The 10,719-nt window shown below is 30.3% G+C and overlaps 1 non-coding gene across 1 annotated transcript; it reads right to left on the bottom strand.

Annotated features, from left to right (window-relative positions):
- Positions 1-10,047: 10,047 nt before the first annotated feature.
- On the bottom strand, positions 10,048-10,154 carry LOC116466111 (U6 spliceosomal RNA). The gene has a single exon (XR_004247368.1). It is a non-coding gene; the product is annotated as a U6 spliceosomal RNA (small nuclear RNA).
- Positions 10,155-10,719: the final 565 nt, after the last annotated feature.

Raw genomic sequence — 10,719 nt, 5'->3', positions numbered from 1 at the left:
TTAGTCTTGGGAGGGTGTATGTGTCGCCTCTGTAGGCTCCATCTCTGGGGGCAGGGCAGAGAAATAACAAAAATATTTTAATGAGTTCTGGAAAACAATAAAACAAAATGTAGTGGCAGTATTTTTACGTATTCAAATTCTAAAAATGTATTTATTTATTAATTCATTCACCTAAAAAAATATCTGAGGAGCCTGACCTATCTCCTGACACTTTTAAGAGCTAAGAATAATGTCCTAGTCCATTTGTGCTGCTACAACAAAATATCTGAGACTAGGAAACTTATAAAGAACATACATTTATTTTTTCACAGTTCTAGAGGCTGGGAAGTCCAGGATCAAGCCATGGGCAGGTTTGATGTCCTGTCCTCCAAATGAGAGAAATGCTGTGTCCTCACTTGGCCGAAGGCAGAAGGGGGAGAGAGCAAGCTTGCTGAATGCTGCAGGAAGCTTCTTTTCTTAAGACCTTTATCCATTTTAGGAAAGGAGGAGTCCACATTGCCTAATAACCTCTCAAAAACACCACCTCCTAATACTATCACATTGGCAACACTTGAATTCAGGAGGGGACACATTCAAGTCATGGCAGAGAGATAAGTACAATCAGTCTCTACTGGGAAATTCAGAGAAGAAAATCAAAAACTAAAGCACAGTGTATTAGTACTCTGATTATATTTATCTATAGGGTTCTACAAAAGCCTGGTGTTGGGTACAGCATTCAGTCTGAATAAGTCAGGGAAGACCAAGACTCAAAAACAATAGGAAATGTTTGTATTATCCCAGGTAGAAAGAAAGTGCTTTTCAGATATGTTAAAAGCAAGAAAACATTTGAAATAATGATAAGTAACTAGTGTAAGTTACTAATGTTAAGTAGTTAGACAAGGCTAATGATGTAAAAAATATGTTAGATGCTTAAGGCATAGTTCAAGGTCTAGTATGCCATGCTAAAAAAAATTCAATAGACAATAAATAGCTATCAAATGATTTGAATGGAGTAATACATGCATGATTGAATTTTTATTACAAGTACATTTTGAAAACAGTGTGGATAATAAAATTAAGAAGACAAATGACAAATTCTGGACAGAGATGAGAAAGAAAAAAATATTTAAGAGGTGATTTCTACTAGGATGCTTAATTTACTGTGTGAGAAAATGCACTAAGACAAAGCTAAGAGCAGAAATTGGTAAAACAGAAAACATATGCAATATAATGTGTAAATTTATAAAATTTAACTTTTTGAAAACTAATAAAATTGATTAAAGACACAACAAATGTACTAGATACAAAAAGAAAGATAGAACATATAATTAGCATCGTGAGTAGAAAGGGAAATTTTTCATATATTAAAAAGAATACAGGACAGTATATCTGCTGACAAACTTCACACTTGATAAACAACATATTTATCAAATCTTGGATAAACCTGATCTGCCACAAGTGTCACAAGAACATACAGAAAATGTGATATGTAGGTAGTATCCTATAGCTTAAAAAGAAGTTGAAATTGAAGTCTATAGAGTACCAATGGAGTTACTGTCTTTCCTTAAAAATTTAAGCAAGGAAAAAGACAGTATTCTTATCTACTTATCCAGAGAAATAAAGAAAATATTTCTGAAAATGTTTTATAAGGCCAGTATAACATAGATTCTAAAATATGGCAGACAGCACAAAATATAATGTAACATCACAAATCTCAATGGAAATTCTCATAAAAGAGTATCAAAACAATCTAGCAATAATCTAGTAATGTAGAAAGAATAATGCATTGTAACCAACTTGAGTTTATTCCAGAAATGCATGTTGTATTTTATTTAAAATAATTTAATTCAACAAAATAGAAGAACAAGGTAAACAGTAATGTTCAATTCGGTTTATAAAGAAAATTAATTTATAACATTCAACATCCATTTGATAAAGGATACCTACCAAAAATCTTACACTAAAAAACATACTCATGTCAAAAATTGTAAAACCTTTTCCAGTGGACTAGGATGGCCAGTGTCAACATTTCTATTCAATTTTGACCTGGAGGTCATAGATAGTGTAAAAAGGCATGGAAAAAGTATATGCTGATTGGTAGGAAGAATTAAAATTGTCATTATTTCCAGACTACATTTTCTTACATGTAGAAAATCTCAGTGCCTCTACAGGTAATTAAAATATTTCAAAAGGAAAATGAGCACATTGCAGGATACAAGACCAACACAGACGATTCAATTACAGATGCTCCTGAAATTATGATGGCATTATGTCCTGAAAAAGCCATTGTTAAGTAAAAAATTCTTAAGTTAAAAATGCATTACATACACCTAACCTGCAGAAGATTAGACTGTCCTTCCTTAATCAAGCTCAGAACACTTACGTTAGCCTATGTTGGAACAAAGCCTATTTTATAATATAATGTTGCATATCTCATGTAATTGATTGAATACTCTACTTAAAGTGAAAAACAGAATGGTTATATGGGTACTCAAATTACAGTATTGACTGTGAATTGCTTCTGCACCATTATAAAGTTGAAAAATTCTAAGTCAAACTTTCATAAGTTGGGGACCATCTGTACATGTATACATGTCAGTAATAAATTCAAACTTAAAAATAGATATGACCTTAAAATCATAAAACATCAACTATCCCATAAAAACTTAGCAAAATATGTGAGTTGTCTATGCAGAAGTCCACAGACCATCAGTGTGATAAATTAAATTATTTTATTCCAAATAAATTAAAGTATTAGGTGAATTATATAAAATATTTTAATGCATCATAAAATGTTGAATATCAGTAATTTATTTTAATATTCAATGTTGTAAAGACATCAAATCTTTCCAAATTGATCTATTAATTGAAAAGAATTCAATAAAAATATCAATAATATGGTTGCATAAATTGATAAGTCTATTTTTTTAAATAGAAACAACCAAAGACAAAAAGAAATGTAAAGCAGAACATTGATGTGCTTACATTACTAGAGCTCAAGACATATTATAAATTATTGTTACTAAAATATTATAATATTGACATGAACAACTAGATCATAGGAAGTTCCAAAATAAAAATAATTTACACAAGCATATTTGTTTTATGACAGACATATCATTACATCGAAGAGAAAAGAAGATATTTTCAATAATGTTGCTGAGTCTTTTGAGTTTCCACGAGTGTGAAAACAGAAAACAAATTACACTCTCTCTTTTTTATGGTATAATAAACACAAACCAATTTCATATAGTCCAAAGACCTGAATGTGAAAATTAAAATTATAAAGGTTCTGGAAGATAATATGTGAGAATATTTTTATTACTTTAATGAAGTAAAATATTTCTTTAAAACAAAACTCTAAAGGCAAGCTGTAAACAAAAAATGATAAATTGACCTACATTAAAATGAAGAATTTTTGTTCATCTATAAATATTAATGCAAGAATGAAAAGGGAGGGATAAGCCATGGAGAGTGAGTCCATAATTGTAATACTTACACTCAAGAAAGGGCTACATGTTTACACAAAAATAACTATAAGAAAATAAGAAGAAGACAAAAATTTCAATAAAAAAGTGGTTGACAGACTTGAAATAGCACTTCATAAATGATATCTAATATATGAAGACATGAAAAGGGGCACAATTGCATTAGTTATCAGAGAATTGTAAGTTAAAACCAGTGTGAGACACTAATACCTATTCCCCTGAGAATTGAGGAAATTATGAACACAAAGTGACATGAAGCAATAACAGCTATCATCAGCTTATGTGAGTGAAAATTGTTTAAAAACTCGCTTGGGAAAATGTGTAGCAAGTTTACTACTCAAGGTGATATAGTATAGCAACCTTATTGCCTGGTCTATATCACAAATACGCACATATGTACCAAAATTTTAAGTATAATAATGTGTTTAGTAGAATTATTTTTAGTTGCCGCAAATAAAAACAACCAAATCATGCATCACTATTAAAACTAAATTTTAGCAAATTCTTAAAATACAATACTGCATGAGAAAGATTAAACTTTATCTACATGTAACCAGAGTGTTTTATAAGACCTAAGATTATTTTCATGGTGAGATGTAACACAGTAACACTGGGATAGATGAAAGGCAGATCTCTTGTTAATTACAACTCTGAATTTGAGAAGGCTACAGGGCAGAGCCTCTCAGAGGTTGCACTGGGGGTCAGAGTGACAGTAAACTGGAGCTGAGCTGTAGGAACAGCTCGTGTACCTCAAATGGCTAGGGCTAGCTGGGTTTGGTGGGGTCCCTGTGGATTATCTAATAGAAATAATTTCAGTGGGCTCTGGGGCTTTGGTTTGTCCTTAGTTGTCTGCAACCTGGCCCTGGGATGATTAGACTGCATGCATTCCCAGAGTTAGAGAATCTAATACAGGAAGCAGTTAGAGTGTGGACTTCATCAGCTGCTCAAGAAGGGGAAAGGGCTGCTCTCTAGCCAGGGGTTCAAATCAGGGTCAAGACAACTTAATTACAAAACAAACTATATTACACATATGAATTACCAAGATATAATGTTTAGTTTAATTTTTTAAAAAGCTGAAGGAAATATACTGTACAATTTAATTTACATAAAAATAAATTTTAAGGCAATGGTTTATGTATCTGTTTAGAAGTCAAAATAGTAATTTCCATTGGAGAGTAGCGATACTGATAGGGAATGAGTATGAGCTGGATTTGGGGGATCTGGTACAACGTACAACTCTTTGTTCATCTGTGTAATGGTTCACTTTTCACAATTTATTAAGCTGTACAGTTACACACTTCTGTGTGTTAGGCTTTTCCCTACAGAAAACTTATATGTATATGCATTTGTATAGTCAGTCAGTCAAACAAGTTAAATAAACTGTTTAAAAGGCTGACTTTAACTCCAATAAATATATTATGCCATCAAATAAAGAATATACAGGGAAATCCAATGCATTCATTTTGTGAGAAGTGAGTTCTTCAGGAGAGCTGCTAATTTGTTATCTCTCCAAAATAGAATTTATTATAATTAATTAGACAAAGAGGATAACAAAAAGGGCAATCGACAGAAGAATTTGTTTTTCCCATCAGTTTTGTATTAGATAAAATGCATTTATGTTTCTTGTAAAATGGCTGCAATAATTATTGCAGAAAACAGTACTAGAAGAGAGAATTAGCTAGAAACCAGAAACAGAGAGCAAATTAACTGAAGAACTCATAATAACACTAGGAAAAAAATACTTTAATGACTCACAACTAAATGGCAATACTCAATAATAAGCATCCTTTTGTCTAAATACTATATTAACAGTAACATTAATCTCATTTCATCCTGAAAGTGGCTCAGGAAAAAATTTTTAAAGATGGGATCAAACTGTAATTGCTATGGATGACTACATAAGGTAATTCTTGAAGATATGGAGAACAGTGATTTATGAGGTGTCTTGTTGAGCACTCCTCAAATGGCAAGTAGAAAGTAAGACGTTATATTCTATTTGACCCTTGACTATACAGACTGCCTGTTTTCCATCAAAAGAATTAATAATAATCCTTTTCCCTCTCAAAAGTATTCCTGTGTGGACTAAAATTATATGATTACTCCCCAAACAACAAATTATCTATGAATTTCTCTGTTCTTCGAGTATTAGCGATAAACCACTTTTAATATTCAGGAGTCCTTACTATTAATTTCATCTGGGTATCAACCCATAAAACTCTAACTGGTTAGAATACACCAGATTTCATAACTTAACCACTATTACTAGAAATCTATAGCAACTAAAAGATCAGTTGATGTTCCAAATTTCCTAGTGGTAATTTTCAAATTTATTTTCTACTCATACAATGTTCAGAACTTAACACATTGAGTAACTAATTATGTTGAGTTTGAAGTTATGGCAAATTGTTTACTGCTTGGTATTATTCAGCAAATGAATACATATAAATTTTTATGTTGTTCAGAACTCCTAAACTGCAAATCCTTGTTTCCAAGTTAACATTTTATTGGGAGGCAGTGGTTATATCCCTTTAAGTCGTGAGTATTATTTTCTAGTTTGTTTATAGAAAGTAAATATGTATATAATAATCTTCCAATCAGGTATATGGCTAGACAAGTAAAAGTCTTTGAATTTGTAATTTGCCAGATGGTTTGGAACGAATATTAATTTTAGTATCTAACGTAGATATTATAATTTGCAAAGACATCTCAGAATACAATTAAAAATAATTACTTTCTCATTTACAAAACGATCATAAAATATTTTAGTGTATGTATAATTGAATGCCTAGTTATAATTCTATATTAGGAGATAAGCCTTTTGCAGCTTTGTATTTTAGCTATATTTTCCAGCAATTTACATATTTGATATTACTTATAATAGAAACATTTCTTATGGAAGTATTAAAATTTTTAATCTTAATGTGTAATTAGTAAGTAGAACATATTTTTAGAAGTCTTATGATTTAAATATGTTGGGAGAAACTGCTCTGGATATTTTTTAATTGAAGTAGAGAATACACTAAAGAAAAAGCCACTTTATTACCTTTGTCCATTTGATTACAAAAATAATCAAATGGTGCTTTCTTTAGTTGACCATTTCTTTACATGTCATGTCATTGAATATTCTTTGTTCCTATGTCCTTAAATAAAATCTTTAATTATATAGTGATATTTATGAGTAGACTTTGACTTTCATACAGATTAAAACATTGCAGTAACTATTTGGTTATATAGTAAGTAGAAATAAAAAAGATACGCAGCATTATGTATTTCTTTAGAAAAATTCACAATTCTGCAGTTCAAATTTAAGGTGTCTGCAAAGTCTCTCTCATATATACATTTACCTCCTCATAGTGATTAACATATATATATATGGTATATGCTACATGTATTTTTATATATACTATATATGTATATATACATCTATATCCATACTAATATGGTATACTATATATGTATATATACATATATACACCTATATAGAGAGATATATAGGTATATATAATATATTTATACATATATATTATGTATCATAATAAGATATATTATATAATATGTATATATTTATACATATTATATAATATATAATATTATATATTATGTATATGTATGTGTATACATATATATTATTATGTATGTATTATATATTATGATATATGATATATGACATATTATGTATAATTTGTTTTCTTTTTTCACACTCATGGAAACTCAAATGACTCAGCAACATTGAAAATATCTTCTTTTCTATGCAATGCCATGTTTGTCATAAACAGATATGCTTGAGTAAATTATTTTTATTTTTGCACTACCTATTGATCTAGTTATTCATGTAAACTAGTTATATTTCACAGTGTTTACCATATATATGTATGGTATATATATGGTATATACCATATATGGTACATATACTATAGGTATGGTATATACTGTATATTGTATATATACTATATGTATGGTATATACTATATATGGTATGTATACTATACATGGTATATACCATATATGGTATATATATGGTACATATATAATATATATCTGGTATATATCATATATGGTATATATGGTATATATATTATGTATACTATATATGGTATATATAGTATACATAATATATACTATGCATGGTATATATAATGTATACTATATATGGTATATATAGTATATATAATATATGGTATATATAGTATATATAATATATACTATATATGGTATATATGATATATATACTACATATACTATGTATACACCATATATACACCATATATATGGTAATATATATGTACATACTATATATAACATGGTGATATATATACACTATATATGTATAAAATATATATACTATATATGTTATATATGCATTTATATACCATGTGGTAATATATATATCATGGTAATATATATGATAATATCTACTGTACATACGATAATATATATTATATGTGTTGTAATATATATATGGTAATCACTATGAAGAGGTAAATGTGATGCAGACCATGAAACGTAGGTAACTTGGACAGTTGTCTTGAAAAAGGCTCGGTGTCTAATAAGTACCAACTGATTCTTCAAGCCTTTTAGTCTACAAAGAAAATTCATTAATGTTGTTTTTAATGCAAAAGATAACTTTAAAAGGAAAGGCTCTAAGTCAAGTGGAACTTGGATTAGTTTGTCTTCCAAATACTCATTCTTATTTGTAATAACTCAAAGTGAGAACTGATCTGAGCTAGTAGACATATTTTTATTAAAATGAGTAACTTTGATTCTTTTTTAAAAAAATTATTTCTTTTATATTCTGAGGTACATATGCAAGATGTGCAAGTTTGTTACATAGGTAAATGGGTGCCATGGTGGATTGCTGCACCTATCAACCCATCTCTGAGGTATTAAGCTCTGCATGTGCATTAGCTATTTATTCTGACGCTCTCCTTCCCCCTGCCTGCCCTCACCACTGACAGGGCCTTGTGTGTGATGTTCCCCTTCCTGTGTCCATGTGTTCTCATTGCTCAGCTCCCACTTATAAGTGAGAAAAATGTTGGTTTGGTTTTCTGTTTCTGTGTTAGTTTGCTGAGGATAATGGCTTCCAGCTCCATTCATGTGCCCGCAAAAGACATTCATTTTTATGCTGCATAGCATTCCATGGTGTATATAAACCACATTTTCTATTATTGATGGGTATTTGGGTTGATTCTGTGTCTTTGCTATTGTGAATTGTGCTGCAATGAACATATGCATGAATGTTTCTTTATAATAAAATAATTTATATTTCTTTGGGTATTTACCTGGTAATGGAATTGCTGGGCCAAATGGTATTTCTAGTTGTAGTTCTTTGAGTAATCACCACACTGTCTTATACAATGTTTGAACTAATTTACATTCCCATCGACAATGTAAAAGTGTTCATGTTTCTTCACAGCCTTGCCAGTATCTGTTGTTTCTTGACTTTTTAGTAGTCACTATTCTGAATGGCATGAGATGGTATGTTATTGTGGTTTTGATTTGCATTTCTCTAATCATCTGTGATGTTGAGCTTTTTTTCATATGTTTGTTGGCCGCATAAACGTCTTCATTTGTAAAGTGCCTGTTCATGTCTTTTGCCCACTTCTTAATGGAATTTTTTTCTTTTAAATTTGTTTAAGTTCCTTGTAGATTCTAGATAATGATAATAGACCTTGGTTAAATGGATAGATTGCAAAAATTTTCTTCCATTCTGTAGGTTGTCTGTTCACTCTGATGATAATTTCTTTTGCTGTGCTGAACCTCTTAAGTTTAATTAGATCCCATATGTCAATTTTTGCTTTTGTTGCAATTGCTTTTGGTGTTTTCTTCATGAAATCTTTGCCTGTACTTATGTCCTGAATGGTATTGCCTCAATTTTTGTATATGGTTTTTATAGTTTTGGGTTTTACATTGAAGTCTTTAATCCATCTTGAGTTAATTTTTGTATAAGATGTAAGGAAGGGGGTCTACTTTCAATTTTCTGCATATAGCTAGCCAGTTTTCCCAACACCATTTATTAAATGAGGAATCCTTTTCCCATTGCTTGTTTTTGTCAGGTTTGTTGAAGATCAGATGGTTGTAGACGTGTGGTCTTATTTCTGAGTGCTCTATTATTTCCATTTGGTCTATGTGTCTGTTTTTGTACCAGTACCGTGTTGTTTTGGTTACTGTCGTTTTTTAGCATAGTTTGAAGTTGGGTAGCATGATGTCTCCAGCTTTGTTCTTTTTGCTTAGGATTTTCTTGGCTATACAGACTCTTTTTTGGTTTCATATTAATATTAAATTAGATTTTTCTAATTCTGTGAAGAATGTCAATGGTAGTTTAATGGGAATAGCATTGTATCTAATAATTACATTGGGCAGTATGGCCATTTTCACTATATTGATTCTTCCTATCCATGAGCATGGAATGTTTTTCCATTTGTTTATGTCCTCTCTTATTTCCTTGAGCAGCTGTTTGTAGTTATCTTTAAACACGCCCTTCACTTCCCTTGTTGGCTATATTCCTAGGTATATTATTCTCTTTTTAGCAACCGTGAATGGGATTTCATTATAATTTAGCTCTCTGCTTGTCTATTGGTGTAAAAATATGGAATGCTTCATGAATTTGTGTGTCATCCTTGTGCAGGAACCATGCTAGTCTTCTCTCTATCATTCTAGTATTATTATATGTGCTGCCAAAGTGAGCACAACTTTGATTCTTTGTTCATCATTTCATTCTCTAAATTCAATTTGGGAAGAACAAATGTGAGGCTAATATTGGGGATAGGAGAAATTTTTCTAAGCATTCTAGGAATTTATTTGCACCAAATTGTGTAACAGAGGGCAAGGGTTTTTTTTAAAACAAACTTTATGAGTTTTGTAAAAATGCTGGTACAGTATATTTTATGTAAATATAATTTTGCAAATAAATGTTTATTTTTTGTAGCAAATAAAATATATAATTTTGAATAAATCACATAACTCTGTAATTACTATTCTACCAAATAAACCTTTTCAAATAGATGTAGAGAAATAATAAATAATATGTGATCATAGAGAAAAATCAAGGAAACTGGAATATAATAGATTTGTTTAGCCATGAAAATTGTGATCTTACAGACTAGGTCCTCTCAAACACTTGCTATTATGGCTTTTTAAATTCTCATTCTTTTTCATTTTGGGCAAAGGCATTTATTCTGCTTAGGAGACTATTTAGCTGTGGATAGTATGGAAGTAAAGAATTTGGATAAGGTAATCTGGGACATCATGCCTT

The sequence above is a fragment of the Hylobates moloch genome, unplaced genomic scaffold (assembly GCF_009828535.3).
Source record: "Hylobates moloch isolate HMO894 unplaced genomic scaffold, HMol_V3 SCAFFOLD_3, whole genome shotgun sequence".
Taxonomy (NCBI): Eukaryota; Metazoa; Chordata; class Mammalia; order Primates; family Hylobatidae; genus Hylobates; species Hylobates moloch.
This window is presented reverse-complemented; position numbering and strand designations above follow the sequence as displayed.